This window comes from Patella vulgata, chromosome 4 (genome assembly GCF_932274485.2).
Source record: "Patella vulgata chromosome 4, xgPatVulg1.2, whole genome shotgun sequence".
In the NCBI taxonomy this organism is placed as follows: domain Eukaryota; kingdom Metazoa; phylum Mollusca; class Gastropoda; family Patellidae; genus Patella; species Patella vulgata.
In genome coordinates this window covers 82,772,863-82,790,535 of record NC_065882.2, presented here as the reverse complement: position 1 = coordinate 82,790,535, position 17,673 = coordinate 82,772,863, and the positions used below count along the sequence as shown (strand labels likewise).

The 17,673-nt window shown below is 37.7% G+C and overlaps 1 protein-coding gene and 2 long non-coding RNA genes across 3 annotated transcripts in view; 1 reads left to right on the top strand and 2 right to left on the bottom strand.

Moving 5' to 3' along the window:
• LOC126818535 (prostaglandin E2 receptor EP4 subtype) overlaps positions 1-17,673 on the top strand; it is a 211,376-nt gene that overhangs the window by 95,881 nt on the left and 97,822 nt on the right. The gene's annotated exons all lie outside the window — the stretch shown is intronic.
• Positions 1,483-4,217, bottom strand: LOC126818549 (uncharacterized). Its single transcript, XR_007679272.2, has 3 exons — positions 4,086-4,217; positions 3,340-3,448; positions 1,483-2,715 (listed from the first exon to the last, which is right to left on the bottom strand). It is a non-coding gene; the product is annotated as an uncharacterized LOC126818549 (long non-coding RNA).
• Positions 11,181-14,733, bottom strand: LOC126818554 (uncharacterized). The gene is made up of 3 exons (XR_007679278.2): positions 14,651-14,733; positions 13,423-13,531; positions 11,181-12,132 (listed from the first exon to the last, which is right to left on the bottom strand). It is a non-coding gene; the product is annotated as an uncharacterized LOC126818554 (long non-coding RNA).

Here is a 17,673-nt window from a genome sequence, read left to right as displayed (position 1 = left end):
CACATTAAACCAGAAAAACTTCGACTTGAGCCAGCAGGTAGAAATTATACCCAGGATGGATTGGCCGCCATCTTGATTCATGATTTTCTATAGATATTCTGGCAAAAGCGGAAATAAACACAGACATGGACTAGATAATAACGTTTTGCACTTTAGTGTTAGTTGAAATGTAATCTAAATTCTGTAAAAAATCCAAACAAACTCCAAACAAATAAGCAGATATTGTCCCTGCCACAAACCTCGTTCAACCCTTGTGTAATATTGTGACTAATTCACGCAGTATTCCTCAACATTCCGTTCTGTAGTTACCCCACTTTGTCGAAAACCTTGTGATAGGGGCTAGTTTATAAAGGAATTGGTTTAAATTTATTATTCAGCACTGAGGTCATACGCGTTTGAACCCTATCAATAATGAGCGTTCTATGACTTTTCTTTTTAGAAATATCCCGCCTATAGCCTTATGAGCACGTTAGTTGCTACATGTTGGGTGTGTGTGGGTGTAATGAAATAAGGGGAAATAATTACTGGTCCTAATCCTACATTTGACATTCGACTAGTAATTACTTCCCCTTATCCCTGTACGAATCCCCCCCCCCCAAATCCCCTGCAATTGTTTTGACATACTGGTTTCGAATGGAAGTATACGGACGTGATTTAGTGAAAATACGCACGGAAATGACGTCATAGCCTTTAGATTTTTTGGAACGGAGGAAGGAGAACATGGAGATGGGGTCAATCTCCTGCAATATTGTTATCAGGCGATTGTGACATGTTGGTCTCTTAGTGGTTGTATGATAAATTAATACAATAGTTCACTTGCGCGCAGAGGCCTTTAGCAGTGGGGGGCGGTTGGGGGTTGGGGGGGGGGGCGGGACACTCATGAATTTAAGCAGTACCAGTTTGGCATCGAGACATCCAATCTTGTCCCCAGAACAGAACTTATGAAATGAGGTTTAACGTCCAATTGACACAAAGTAGGTCATTTCAATGATCCGCTTGCGCGTAGGGGTCTGTGGCAGTGTTTGGAAACCGGAGGACACAGAGAAAATCCTACTTCTTGTTACGTACAACCGGGGAATCAAAACCACGCAGGTGAATCAATGATCGATTTTATTATACAGCGCGCGCTAACCATTCGCCCCCCCCCCCGCGCCCTAATGAAGACGGACACACAGTGTGCTATGCGTGACATTTTGCCCAACAGCCAGCCTAATCTTATACTGAATTACAACTGCTAAGTGATCTATTACGCCAACCAAACAACTATACGTCCCATCCATACGTTACGTCGGAAGACTTCTATGAACTTTCTCGGTCAACACCAAGCGATGGAGCGTATATATTAATATCGACAATGGGCGGACGACAGTCACGAGGTAAGACATAAAGAATATATAGTGCAGAACACTTGAACATTGGATATTTTTTCTTTTATAACATCAGAGGGTTTGTTTTTGGACAAAATAAACAAACACATTCTTTAAGCTTTTTCTTTTTATTGTGTACATGGTAAAACACTCGGATTTCGTTTTTCAGAATAATTAATTAATCTGATAATCTCTTTTAATGTTAATGGAAAAACACTTTTCCCAATCTGATTTAAAAAAAGGTCTATATTTCGTTTCATTTGATTTTATACTTTTGATGGCCTACACTACATGATGATCTGGCCGGTGGTACTGGAAGATCGTGTCAGGGGTCGTACGAGCGGTTTTTGACCCTTTGACGTCAGATATTGATTAATCAATCATCGTTGACGTTTCTAGTGGTTTACCCACAGTTCCGTGCATCGCACGCCAAGAACTCACCGTAAGAGACAGTTCATTGGCTAACCCCTTACTTAAACCAGAACGCCGGTAATACAACAACTCTTCCAGATCCTAGTGTAGTAAAGACAAGTAAAACGAAATTTTTAAACTATAAAACACAAAATGAAATAGGATCTGTGTTTTGATTAGATAGCACTTTTCCGCACGGATTATCTCCCCTTATTCTGTTTTATCCCGTGTGTTGTGATTTGTTGAATTAATCGTTTAGAGACACACTGAACAGGTGTATAGTTCCCACATTAAAAACATCTTTTACGCCATATCGCTGATAGTTGTTTCAAACACATTAAAATCATTTGACTGAAATCAACCGGTGGAAACATTGGACATATAGAAATATAGATGTAGTCTTGGTCTATCTTGTCGCGATAGCACCCTCAGTAGAAACGCACGTTAAGCCCCACGAACGAACGTTGTTCTATAAAGGGGTCAGGATCCGCCTTGATCCTATCATTGGTAAACATCAGCAAGTTCTCTAGGACCAACGGCATCGTGATCAACCGGGACTTTAACACTTCCACCTCCTCGCTCATCGCTGACTCTAACACTTTCACCGCCTCCTCCTCCGCCACTGCTGGCTATCACACCACCGCCTCCTCCTCCAGTACTAGCACTGCCAGTATTACCGGAACAGGTAATAAAAGCACCGGTTAGTCCATTATGACAAGAGCTGGCTTTATATTTGGCGCGGATTTGTTGACCAATCAGATGGGATGGACAACTGGTCTGGGCCCATCGTTTAACTTCATCTTCACAGTTAACAGCGCAATATCTCATCTTATAGTTGCCACAACCACATCCGAAAAATTCTTTACATCGGATAATGGACCCCATATCGTGGACAACTGTTTTGGGCCCATTATTTAAAAGAACCTGACAAAAACAACTGAAATTGAAGTAATAAAAAAAGGGTTTGAATATACGCATTTAGTATTCATATAACTGCAGTGACACAATCTTACATCAGCCTGGGGGAGGCGGTAGGGTGGGATGACCGAATGGTTAGCACGTGCGCGCTGTTTCGAATCCCCGGTTGTACGTGACAAGGAGCAGGATCGCCTGTCCAACCTCGTGGGTTTTCTCCGGGTACTCCGGTTTCTTCCTACTGCTAAAGACCCCTACGCACAAGAGAATTATTGAAATAAAAAAAAAATAAACCATATGTTAGATCCGAAAACCCCATTTCTCTCTCTCTCTCTAAGATGGGAGTTCATCGGGATTTTGCGAGTGGTTTCCCCTGTCAGTGGTGCAGCACGGAGGGCTTGAAAAGGCCAGCTGTCTATTCGTTCGGATGTGACGAAACACCGGGGTTCCGTGTATACATTGGCGTGTACGTAAAATACCCCTTGGCAGTTGGAATTCGATATAGGAGTAGATCATAGTGCCGCTACCCGGGTAAAATTTCCTTTATAGCACACTGTATGACGTATGCCCGTCTTCATTAGTCCAGTATGAGCAGAACAGAATTAGTTGCTACATGTATTGTTTCGTAGAAGTCAAATTTACTTACTTTTTTGTTTGCCAATGTGAGTTTATAAACCAGGCATTTGATGTTTTATAAATAACAGCCATCAACAGGAGAAGACACAGAACTTGATCTTTAGCCATTCTTGACTTATCTGTTAAAATATACATATTACATCAAGTTCCGTTAATAATATGAAGTTATTATATACGTCATGATATGAAATAATAATATACGTCATGATATGAAATAATAATATACGTCATGATATATGAATTTATAATATACGTCATGATATGAAGTTATAATATACGTCATGATATATGAAGGTATAATATACGTCATAATATATGAAGTTATAATATACGCAATTGGTTAGTCAGTAAATTGTTCCAAGTTTGCATTGGTTATTCCGAAACAGGTTTTTCTTTTTTTTAAAAAATACTTCTCTATATCTAATAAATAATTCAAAACAGGTTTTAAAAATTACATTCCTATTTCTAGTAAATAATTCAAAACATTAATTAAAATACTTCTCTATTTATGATAAATAATTAAAAATAGTTTTTAGAAATACTTCCCTATTTCTAGGAAATAATTAAAAATAGGTTTTTAAAATACTTCCCTATTTCTAAGATATAATTCAAAATAGGATTTATAAAATCGTTTTTGTCGTGAGGAGATTATACGAATGAAAGACGTTAATATCGAAACTGTACAAATACTGACAACAGTTTTATAAAACATTTCCTACATATAATAAATACATTCTTTAACAAAATTTGTTTTACCTTTTTGGCTGTGAAGTGATGAACACGTTAAACGTTGAATGAGTCAGGTGTTATTTGTCGTTTTTATAAGAATATAGACGACACATACCGCACCTCGCCTCTGACCGAGTTAATTCATTCCATCAAAGATCCGTGACCAGTCAACCAATGGCAGTTAACGGATTCTGATGACGTCATCAGATGGAAAATAGCACTAAATGTGAACCGGAAAAGTTAAACTTGAAAACATTATTTTTGTTACGAAATAAAAAAACAAAAACAAAGCACCGTTTCTATTAGTGTAAAATTGCATATATTTCAATTGCTTTCAATTTTTTTGTTTTAATTTCATAGATGAACAATCTTAGTTTGATGTTAAGTGGTGACTGGGATTTGATTTGTCTTTTCGGCATATTTTTTTTTAAGTGAAAGGTAAACAGTATTCTCCATAATAAGTCATTTATTATATATGTCAAGAATAACACCTGGGGGTTGACAAGGGAAATCCATCCGTGTTTATAATGGATTTCATGTAAAACAACCCGTTAAAATTCGTGTTTACTTTGTCTCTACTTCCAGTTTGTTTATCTCAAGTTTTCAATGATGAACCCCATTTGTGAAAAGGTTACAGCCAGTCTAAGAGACGAGAATTAACATAAAAGTCAATGGGGAAATCATTAGTGATCTGTGGCCATATGAAATCATATTTAACACTGTGTAATTTTATAGGATTATGTATGTTATAGTGTATCGTTGTAGATATTTTATGATATAATTTTAGTTAAGGTAGTAATTGACCAATGTCCGAATTGATATCTCACTAATCTTTCAAGACTTTTAACTGTTTGGGTTTATACTTAATGTAATGATATATATTACGTAATTATAGTTAACACGCGTTCTTGCTATGTCCATATCATCTTCTGTATTTAAAGATACATTATGGGAGATTCGATAACGAGTTGGCAGTTCTCATTATAATAGTTAAAAACTAGATAATGTAAAGGCAATTTGCTGAAAATTTCATTCAAATTGATCCACTATGAACCCAGAAATAAGCGAATGAAATTTCCGCCTAGCCTCGTTCATCATTACTGAAGTCAATACAAAAAACAGCATAGTCTCGATTATCCATTTAATCGTTAAATCGAGAAGGAAAGTTATGCAGTCAATCGGCTCATAATCCTCTACCGATCACAGGCTAGCGATGCCATCTAGAGTTGATTGTGGTCTGGATAAGTTAATTAATGTCTAATTAATAATATAGAAAACATTTCAGACCTAAAGAAAGGCATGCAATAGACAGATTTAGCTCTTTCATAATGTATGTTTAAACATCTGTTTCCTATGTACAATTTAACATCTTATCAAATATCATTATATAATTATTTTAATCCTAACCTTGTATGTGTTCTATATTCTACTGTAACTTTAGTTTGGTTACCTCGTTATTGTGACAGTTAGCCAGTTTTGGACACTCGTTTATTAAATGTTTAATTTTAACTATTTATCTGAGTTTTCGTCGTTAGTTTTGGAATAAGCTCATCGGCATGTATAACCGAGGTCAATATTTTTCTATCTCCTTTCATTTGGACAAAGGAGGTCACAGCGGTAAAACGCTTGCTCGCTAGCCTGTAGGTCGGGTGTTCGATCTCTGCATTGGCCGAGAAAGTTTATCCAGATTTTCCGGCGTGGTTTCCCCCCGTCCCCCGATCAGTGATGTAGGACGGAGGGCCTGACAAGGACAGCTGTCTAGTCGTTCAGATGGGACGAAAAACCGAGGTCTCGCGTACACATTAGCGTGCACGTAAGAGATTCCTTGACAGTTGGAATTCAATATAAGACTAGGGGCGTAGTTTCGTTGTCCGGCCACAATTTCCCTCATAGCACACTGTATGGCGTATGCCCGTCTTCATTAGCCCAGTTTAGGAGCAGAACAGTAGGACGTTAAACCCCATTTCATTTCATTTCATTTGGACAAACTTCTATATGTACTGTATATACGTACATATGTTGATCGATGGGAGTGGGTGTGGCATATTAACGACCGAGTGGGAGTGTCTAGGTTTGTTATGCTGAATTGTAATGGATATTATGTAGAACAGATGTTTACTTCAAAAAAACAAAAACCGTTGAATGTCAATCCATCACAAATCAGTGTCAGTCGTCTGTCTTCCATTTATATATTTTATTTTGTATCCGGGTTCAGTATTTTGAAAGGGAGTGTGTTATCCAATCAAACCTTGTACAAATTGTATGATATTAAACGGGATCTAACGTACTACTGTTATGAAGACTTGCATGGACGTCACACATGTGGGTGGGGGGGGGCGCTTCTGACCCCTCAATTTTTTGATGGGAGGTGGGGGGGGGTCTGAATATACTTGGACCCCCCCCCCCCCCCAAAAAAAAATTTTTTTGTTTTGTTTTACAAAGTACGATAGTTCTATTATTATTTTCAGGTACCGTAACGTTATCAAATGATGAGCCCCTATAGGGATGTCAATTTCATAGTCATTATAAACCTGTAACGGTCAATTTCTTTGATCTTTGGGTATAATTTGGAGTTATTCTACTGAAAGTTTTTCTTTAAACCTGTAACATGTTGTTCTTCCAGGGTAGTTTGTTTTCATAAGAAAATATGATCTAAGGGAATTCTTGGATATTATCATTTTGCGTACATGTAAACATAGAGGGCTTATAAGCAAGATATAGTCCTCGACTTCGGTTATGCTGGGGAAGAAAGACTGAAGAAAAAAATCCTCGGGTTATTTTCTTCAGTCTTTCTTTCTTTCCTCAACATAACCACAGAAACGCTTACGTTCACTTTCGTGCACTTTGGCTTTGATGTAATTAAATAATGGTATATTCGAGAATCGTCGCATTTCGGCTCGTTGGTCATTCTCATTTTTTCGACCCATGGTGATAAGAGAATTTTAAACAATAATATTCAATATGCAATCCTTACTGTATGAAGAAGCGACAGTTAACGGAATTCAGCTTTCAATAAAATGTGCTAACCATCCGCCCCCCCCCCACCCGCGCACCCCAAACCCACACCCCGCACCCTAAAGCTTTAGAAGGAATATCAAAATAGTCAGTAACTGTAGCTGTATAAAAATTGGAGTTTTGGAAACCGACCAGCAATATTTTCATTATACCGTCCTTGATTGTTATATTATGGGGTCTTTAGTAAAAACAAAAACAATTTTTCAATATCCATTCAAGGACAAATACACCGTGCCCATTCCCCAAGTCCCCCCCCCCCCAAGTCTTTCCATGCCCCTCTCTTTGTAATCCATCCTATGCAAATTGGGTGTGACATTGCATTGGCGCAAACTGGGTAAATGCACAGCGTTATAGTTTTCAGTATTACTATCTATTCACGAAATGTGTGTGTGTGTATGTGTGTTAGCGTATCACACATGCTATTTGAACGTCACACAACGTATTTATTCAATACAATAAAACAAGTATTACCTGCACAAACATGATTGACAGTTGGTGTTGATTGGGAGAGAGGGAGAGAAATGGGATTTAACGTCCAATCGACATAGACTAGATCATTTCGGGACTAACATATATGGTTCAATTTTATTTCAAAATTCGCTTGGGTGTAGGAGACTTTAGCAGTGGGAGGAAACCGGAGAACCCGGATAAAAGCCACGAGGTTGGAGAGGTGAACAAATGTTGTTGATTGTAGCTCTACAAATATCTAATGCTGTAAAACGTAATACAGGTGAATTTTATAGGTATACAAACTATTAATAGAATGACACGAGTGCTATCTTATAACGGGACGTTTAAATGAAATGAAATGAAATGAAATGGGGTTTAAAGTCCTACTGTTTTGCTCCGAACTGTCTACTGAAGACGGGCATACGCCATACAGTTTGCTATGAGGGAAATTTTGCCCGGGTAGCGGCACTACGGCCTACACTTATATCGAATTTAAATTTTACGTGCACGCCAATGTCTACACGGGAACTCGGTTTTTCGTCTCATCCGAACGACTAGAAAGCTGTCCTTGCCAGGTCCACCGTCCTGCATCACTGACAAGGAAGAACCACGCCGGAAAATCTGGATGAACTTTCTCGACCAATGCAGGGATCTAACACCCGACCTCCAGGCTGTCGAACCAGCGTCTTACTCACTTAGCCACTGTGATCCCCTACGGAACGTATAACAGAAGATATGCCACGTGTATATTTAGAAATAGAAACCCAAACAATGCTTGTTGTACTACTCCTACATTTTGTTACAGTATTCGTTTTTTTATGATGACAACATTGGTTTAACGTCATATAATACTTTTATTGTTCTTCAAACATATCGAGTACAAAACTTCTTTAGTTAAAGACTCCGTAATTAGCTTGTGTTAAGGGAACCATGCTCCTAGCTTGGCTTGACAAAGGATGACCGAAGAGATTATACAGCTGGCTATATTGCATCATAACTCAGACCAGTTGTAGTAACTTATGGCTTCCACGTGACCGTTGGCCGCGCCAGGCCAGTGCCAATGTTGCCCGTCTGTGGGTCATAATATGATGGACCATTTCAGGTATAGAAGCAATCTCTTTCACAGAGATCTTTTAATATCTCTGTTACAGATGACGGTTTCGACACGTGACGTCACATCACGCGACGTCAATCATTGGCTCAATAACGCATGCATTGTTTACATAAGACGTTACTGACTCGGGCTAAATGGTCAATTTTACTTATTTTTATACCCAATTACACTAAATAGGAAATTATTTTTAACTACAAACAATTCAAACGTCTTTATTTATATTTCTAATAAATGAAAAAAATGTTTTAGAATATTGACGGAAGAAAAAAGTTAGTATTTGGGACTCATTAAGTCGCATCGATGTCATCCTTATCAGTGATTGTAGCGGCCTAGCGAATATTCACTGCTGATCAGTGTGGTATAGAAGGTGTTGATTGACATTTTTCTAAATAATCTCCAATTATGTAACAATTTATATTGAGAGAAGGAAGCGGACTTTAGAATACGATACCTCCCATTGGTGCTGGATTGTGATTGCAATGTAACATCTGGCCCCAAGTTCACAAAAACATTCTCAGACTTAAAGGAGCTAAGTCGCTAATATTTGGGACCTAGAAATTGACACAATTGGGTCGCAACACATACAATAATGTAATATGAATGTATATAAATTGATTTACATTCAATCGTTTCTGTTTTACTGTAATTTCTAATCAGTTAGGTTCGGCGAAATACGCCCGTATTCTCAATCGAATTTCAATCTCTAGCGTCTGGTTATTCCAGTCTACGCCGATATTATTTATTGGGTTTGCTCTCCAGATAAAAATATAGCGTCACCGTTTGACATGACTTGTGGAATATCCCTAGCCTCGTTTTTCGAGTCCCTTATTACAAATAGCGCTGAAACGCATTATGGTACACGATTCGTGTACCAATTGTAAAATGTTTATTTTGTCTTAAATATTTGATATCAGAAGGCCATCTTTTCCCGGTAAGATCACAACATCAATGTTGATTTAAACCGACAAATAATTCGTGTTTTCAATGTCGAAGATTTTGGATGATATTGAGTTAGAGACTTAGCTGCTTTAAGTTAAGAATTTACAGAAAATTGTTCGCCATATTTTAACTAAAATATAGCGCTTTATAAAACTTTTTTGTTTTAATGCATCAAATACAACAATAATAAACTATGCGCAAAGTTCAACAGTTGAGTAAATTCTTAACTTAAGTCTGAGAATGCTTTTAGAACTTGGGGCCTGACTTTCTCTGCTGTCCCTCCAGTAAACAGAATCAAAATTGACTTAAAGACGACGGAGAAAAATCGAATTTTAAGCTTGTGGTCTCTCTAGAGGTCAAAATTATTATCCTATTTAAAAAAAACGTTTGCATACATCACCTTTACACCCTGATGACTGCCGAGTTCGGATTTCGTGAAAATGGGATAAAAAATGGCGGACAAAATGGCTTCCCCTCGTACGCAAATAGTGTAAGTATATGGTATATCAAGGTTGTCGACCCTCTAGAAGTGCCAATTTTGATCCGATTTAGATGAAACCTGAAATGTACTGAATCTCTGACCTACGCAATAATCTTGTTTGGGTGGCATTTAGCAATTGACACACGTAATAAATACAAAAACATACTATGGAGCACAATTACTATTTTAATTAAAGCGACGTTTCGTTGAGGGTTCTCTCAACGTTTTCAACCAAATGATGATGAAATTGATATACAGACAGTTTCAGTATTTTGTTGCCAAAATTATTTAATAGATTTCGTAGATCATCTTTATTAGAGAGAGAGAGAGAGAGAGAGAGAGAGAGGAGGGGAGAGTGAGAGAGAGGAGGGTTTAACGTCCAATCGGCATAAACTAGATTATTTCGGGACTAACATGGTTCAATTTGTTTTCAATAATTCGTTTGTGCCTAGGGTTCTTTAGCAGTGGGGAGAAACCACCGGAGGACATGGAGAAAGCCCACGAGGTTGGACAGGCAATACTACTCCTTTTCATGTACTACCCGAGAAACGAAACCATGCCAGTTGACTCAATGACAGACCTTATGATGCAACGCGCACACACTAACCATTCGGCCATACAATTCCCCAGCCTTATTTGAAGACAATAAAACTATATCGTTGGAAAACATGAGCTGAGACAACGGTTTACCATAAATTATGCTTGATCTTGTTATCGTCGTGGTCCAATGTTGTTAGATTCCAAATAACGTCTCTATATTTTTGAATGAATATAAACGTAAAGTGAGCCAGGGATACACGGTTTTAAAATATGTTGAAAAAATGGGGTCATATTGTCACTTCCGATGCAATGGTTGCTCTGCGCAAACGCATCACACCCCGTTATAGTACATTATCATCGCTATTGACCCAAATTAATATGCAACTCCATATTTACCCCTTCCCCACAGTCAATTCTAGATAGATTGCAAGAGAGGATGGGCACAATTATGGGAAAATGTTCTGTAAGGGGATATCACGCACTAAGGGGAGACAATTACTATTCTTAGTCCCGAAATCAAACAGTCTGGGTTTTAATTTCTTGTTTTAATCAATTGATACACGAAAACAACTACACATTCAAATTGTTCAAACCTTTTTATTTTTAAAGTCAGAATTTAGGAACATTTTGAAACATAAACGGGCACACTAGCGCTTGTTTCTCAAAAACTAAATTAATTCGACAATCCATTAGAATCTTTTAATATTAAAATGGAAAAAAATCACACACACTTTCCCGCAAAACAAGACAATTGATGGCAAAGGTTTAAATTTACCTTTTTAGTCGTGCTTTGCTGAATTGATCATTTAGAGGCACACGTTACAGGTACTTTACAGCTAGGGCCCACAATTAAATAATTTGTTTAAAGGTAGATTTTTATGCAATATCATTTATAGGTGGAAAGCAGATGTTCAATAATGTTGTTTCACACGTAAAAATGATTTGAATGTAATATAAATGGTGCCTTATGGTCATAGTTTCCATCGCAATTTAAGGAAATTTGGGATTTGAACTTTGACGTCAATAAAGATGTGTAGATGTAGTCTACATCTCGTTGGTCTGTCTTGTCTACGATAACACCCTCGGTAGAAGCGGACATTGTTCTATAATGGGGACAGGATCCGTCTTAATACCATCATTGTTGAACACCAGCAATTACTCTACGACCAATGCCGCCGCTTCCAACTCTGACTCTACCACTTCCACCTTCTCCGCCACCTCTGACTCTAACACCACTGCCACCTCGTCCACCAGTACTAGCACTACCAGTATTGCCAGAACAAATAATAACAGCACGGGTTAGTCCATTATGACAAGTGCTGGCTTTATATTTGGCGCGGATTTGTTGACCAATCAGATGGGATGGACAACTGGTCTGGGCCCATCGTTTAACTTCATCTTCACAGTTAGCATAGCAAGATCTCATTTTAATGTGGTTACAACTACAACCAAACAATTCTTTACATCTAACAATGGAACCCATATCGCGGACAACATTCTGGATACCATAATTTAGAACCACCTGACAAAAACAACTGAAATTGAAGTAATCAAAAAATGTATTTATAAAACGGTTTGTGATACAAAGTGAAGTAATAAAAAAATGTATTTATATTACTGTTAGTGATACAAATTTACAACAATCATTCTAAGGAGGGGATTTCTCCATACAAGGCACTTATCAAACCATATTAATATATGACGCAAATATTTGGCTTCAGATTTTCGAATCTTAAAAATTAATTATTTGAGATTTGGGTAAATAACTGGGCGTTCTTGCTAATAATAGATTGAGAGAGAGGGAGAGAGAGAGAGAGAGAGAGAGAGAGAGAGAGAGTTTAACGTTATTTTGACAAACTATGTCATTTCGGGACTAACACATGGTTCATTTTTATTTCAATAATTCGCTTGCGCATAGGTGTGTTAAGCAGTGGAAGGAAATCGGAGGACCCCAAGAAAATCCAACTTTGGTCGGGATCCGTCAGCGCGTCTCCTCGCCAGTGGCGGGCGAATGTCCGGCGGGAAAAGCTCGAGAGCGCTGTTTGGCCGCCAAGCCGCGCCTCGGCCGAGCAATTCCCGCCCTGCCGTCTCTTGGCCGTCTCTTCCCCGCTAAGCCGCGCATCGGCCATCGGCCGTCCCCAGCGAGGAATTTCGGCCGCACCAAGGTCGAGACGGGCACTCGCTCGCTCAGTCCCGCGGCCAGGCGAGACGACGCGGGCCAGGCGGCGGAAAAGCTCAGCCGAGCGCGGTTCGGCCACGAAGCCACGCATCTATCTCTTTCGAACGCCGAGACGGGCACTCGCTCCCGTCTCTCCTACTCTCGGCCGGCCGCAGGAATTCCAGTCCGACCACCTCTCGGCCGCATCTGCATCTCTCTCAAAGCCTCGAGACTTCTTGTCAAGCACAAACCGGGGAATCGAAACCACGCCAGTCGACTCAATGACAGAACTTATGATACAACGCACACGCGCTAACCATTCTTCCATCCAACCCCACTCTAATAATAGATTGAAAACAGATAATCAAAAATGAATGTAATGACAATTTCAATCAAATTACTTTATTCTGGGCAAAGATATGAATATGTGAAATTTTGACTATAAATATCATAAATAATCTCGATTGTCAACGTTATCGATTATATGGCGCGGGTGATCTAATTCATTCAATATCACAGCCAACCGATGACCTAGAGAGTTGCTTATGTGCTTGTGAAGTGATTAAATATAACGAAGCCGGAAATAAGACCTACAATAGACAAATTCAGCTCTTACATAATGCATCATTAAGCAACTTGTATTTTTGTAGAATTCAAATTGACTTACTTTTTTTCTTGCCATTTTTTGTTTATCAACCAAGCATCGCTTGTTTGACAAATAACAGCCGTCAAAAGGAGAAGACACAGAACTTGATGTTCAGCCATACTCAGCTGATCTGTTAAAGTATACATATTATATGATTTTATAATATACACCATATTATACGAACTTATAATATACGCCATATTATACGAACTTATATACGCCATATTATTATGCGAACTTATATACGCCATATTATTACACGAACTTATATACGCCATATTATTATACGAACTTATATACGCCATATTATTATACGAACTTATATACGCCATATTATTATACGAACTTATATACGCCATATTATTATACGAAACATACATCATAGTATACAAACTTATAATATACGTCAAATTATACGAAATTATGACATGCGTCATAGTATACAATCTTATAATATACGTCATAGAATACGAACTTATAATATGCGTCATAATATACGAACTTATAATATGCGTCATAATATACGAACTTATAATATATGCCATATTATACAAACATATAATATACGTCACATTATACGAACTTATAATATACGCCATATTATATGATATTGTAATTTCAGATATTCCGAGCATTTGTTTACCTTCTTCTCATTAGTTTCGAGAAATTGCAATAAATCTGCTGTGGTTGGTCAGTAAAATTGTTTCAAATTGGCATGGGTTATTCCGAAACAGTTGCTTTTATACGTCTTTATTTCTAATAAATAATTCAAATTACGTTTTTAAAATACTTCGCTATTTCTAAGATATAATTCAAAATATGATTTTTTACGCCTCAGATTGGCATGGGTTATTTCGAAACAGGTTTTTTGGTTTGTTTTTTTTGTTTTTTAAAAATTACATCTTTATTTCGAATAAATAATTTGAAATAGGTTTTAAAAATACTTCCCTACTTCTAGTAAATAATTAAAAAAATAGGCTTTTAAGATGCTTCTTATTTCTAAAATATAATTCAAAATATGATTTTTTACGTCACTATTTCTAGTAAATAATTAAAAATAGTTTTTTAAAATACTTCCCTATATCTAATATAAAATTCAAAATATGATTTTTTTTAAAATCATTTTTGTCGTGAAGATATTATAGGAATGAAAGACATTAATATCGAAACTGTATAAATACTGACAACAGATTAAAAAAAACATTTACTACATATAATAAATACATTCTTTAAAAAAAAATTGTTTTACCTTTTTTGCTGTGAAGTGATGGAAACGTTCAAAATTGAATGAGCCAGGTGTTATTTGTCGTATTTATAAGAAAAAAAACACATTCCGTACCTCGCACTCAATAATTCATTCCGTCAAACATCCGTGACCAGTCAACCAATGGGAGTTAACGGAATCTGATGACGTCATCAGATGCTGAATAGCACTAAATTTGAACCGGAAAAAATAAAATAAAAAACACAAGTCAAGGTTCTTATCAGTGCGTGATTGTTTATAGTTCAATTGCTTTCATTTATTTTGTTTTAATTTCATAGATGAGCAATCTTAGTTTGTGACTAGAATTTTGATTGGTCATTTATAATATATGTCAAGGATATCACCTGGAGGCTGACAAGGGAAATTCACCAGTGTTCACACTGTAATTCATGATAAACAACCCGTTAAAATTCGGTCAAAATGATCTCGTTAGTCTCACCTTTGACTCGATTGTCGTCATTTTTGGAAACGAGAGAATTAAATTCTGAAATGTTCAATCGAGTATTACCCTGGAACTGTTTCAAACCAGTGGCGATAATTGGACTGGTTTACATGGACACAGCGTCAACAATTTTTCCTACGCTGATACGAAATATGGGTCAGATCTATTTTTAGTCTTTCTCACACTGCCCCTTTTCCCCCTTCTTCGTAGCGATCTTTGTTGACTGTTTAAATATACATTTTCTGCCAGGTTTTGGTTAATTTTCATGATTTTGAGGCGGAAGTATACAAGATAGAGTTAAGAGGTTGGTTAGGTTGAAATCTAGGGCGGAAAGTTGCAAGTTTATTTATCTCTATTTCCAGTTAGTGTATAGAAGAAACTTTATTGCATAAAAACCTTACAAGGCTATGTGCATATACAAATAAACATAATAGAAAAAATACATGAAACAATCAACGGATATATACATGGACATAATTATACAAAGATACACAGCTTTACAAAGACATAAACGAATTGTATACAAAAGCTCCTAAACATTTTAAAATTTCTGTATTTCTATTCATCATCAGTATTTTAAATTGTTGTAAATCATTCAGTTTATAAAAATTTGGTTCACGAACTAGAATTAATCTGAACAGTTCTTTTCTTTTTTCGTCATGTCTTTTACAATTTGTTATCAAATGAATTTCGTCTTCTACCTCTTGACATACATTACACAAACAATCGTTAACATTTTTAAAGTCAATGGGGAAATCATTCGGTAATCTGTCACGACATGAAATCATATTGACCGTATCTGACATTTTTAAATGTGTATAATTGTATAGGTTTCTTATGTATAACTGAAGTCGACTCGGATTAAATATTTTTCTATTTCCTTTCATTTGGACAAATTTCTATGTGTAGTAGGGGGCTTTGATGGTCGAATAGTTAGCGCGTTGTATCATTGAGTCAAATGGCGTGGTTTCGAATCCCCGGTTGTACGTGCCACAGGAGAGAGGGCGCTTGTCCAACCTCATGGGTTTTCTCTGGGTCACCCGGTTTCCTCCCACTGCTAAAGACCCCTATTCGCAAGCGAATTATTGATATAAACCTCATCTCTCTCTCTCTCTCTCTTTCTAATATATTATATATATATGTATGTGCGCACTGTATATACGCACACATGTTAATCGATGGGGAGTGGGTGTGGCATATTAACGACCGGGTTGGCGTGTCTAGTTTTGTTATGCTGAAATGTAAAGGATATTATGTAGAAAAATGTTTACTTAAAAAACGTTGAATGTCAATCCATCACAAATCAGTGTCAGTCTCTGTCTTCCATTTATATATTTTATTTTGTATCCGGGTTCAGTATGTCTATGGTTAAGGAAAATTTCGGGACTAACACATGGTTCAAATTTATTTCAATAATTCGTTTGCGCGTAGGTGTCTTTAGCAGTGGAAGGAAACCGGTGGACCCGGAGAAAACCCACGAGGTTAGACATGCAACCCTACTCCTTGTCACGTACAACTGGGGAATCGAAACCACACCAATGAGAAAGGGAGTGTGCTATCCAATTCAACTCTCTGTGTGCAGAATGGTTAGCGAGCCAATGAAACACCGTGGCTCCCGAATAAAGAATGGCATACTAGTGTGTGCTATGAGGTCAATTTTACCGAGGGTTTTTTTGAATGCACACCAATATATGTGTACACGGGACCTCTGATTTTGAACCTATCCGAACGACTAGATATTGACAAAGGGAAAGTGTCTTATTAATAGAATATTCTAATGAAGACAAACATACGTCATACAATGTGCCAGTACAGCGGCACTACGGCTTACTATAATACATGTATATCGAATTTCAACTGCCAAGGGATTGTTATGGTGTAACGCCAATGCTCCCGTTGCCCCCATAACACACTGTACAGTGTATGCCCGTCTTCATTAGCCCAGTCGGTAAAGTAGATCATTAAACCCCATTTCATTTCGTAGGCTCGCCTGGCCAATCTCGTGGGTTTTCTCCGTTCCTTCGGTCTCCTCCCTCTGCTAAATACCCCAACCCGCAAGGGAATTAGCGAAATAAAATTGAACCATATGTTGATCCCGAAATGACCTAGTTTGTGTTGAGTGGATCTCTCCCCCCCTTTTTCTCTTCTGACGAAAGAAGATGACTCGTCATCTCTTCCTATGAATGTCCTACATACAAGAACTCTGTTTATGCTTTTTATACATTTATGTAAATGAGCCACGCTTTGATGTGACAACCTAAATAGATGGCCAGTTTCATACTTTATTTCATTTTAAGCATGCTGGTTGGGGTGGGTGGGTGGATGGCCGAATGGTTAGTGAGTGCGCGTTGCATCATAAGGTCTGTCATTGGTCAACTGGCGTGGTTTCGATTGCCCGGTTGTACGTGACAAGGAGTAAGGTCGCCTGTCCATCCTCGTGGGTTTTTTCCCGGGTCCTCCGGTTTCCCCTCACTACTAAAGACCCCTACGCGCAAGCGAATTATTGAAATAAAATTGAACCATATGTTACTCCCGAAATGACCTTGTTTGTGGACGTTTAACCCAC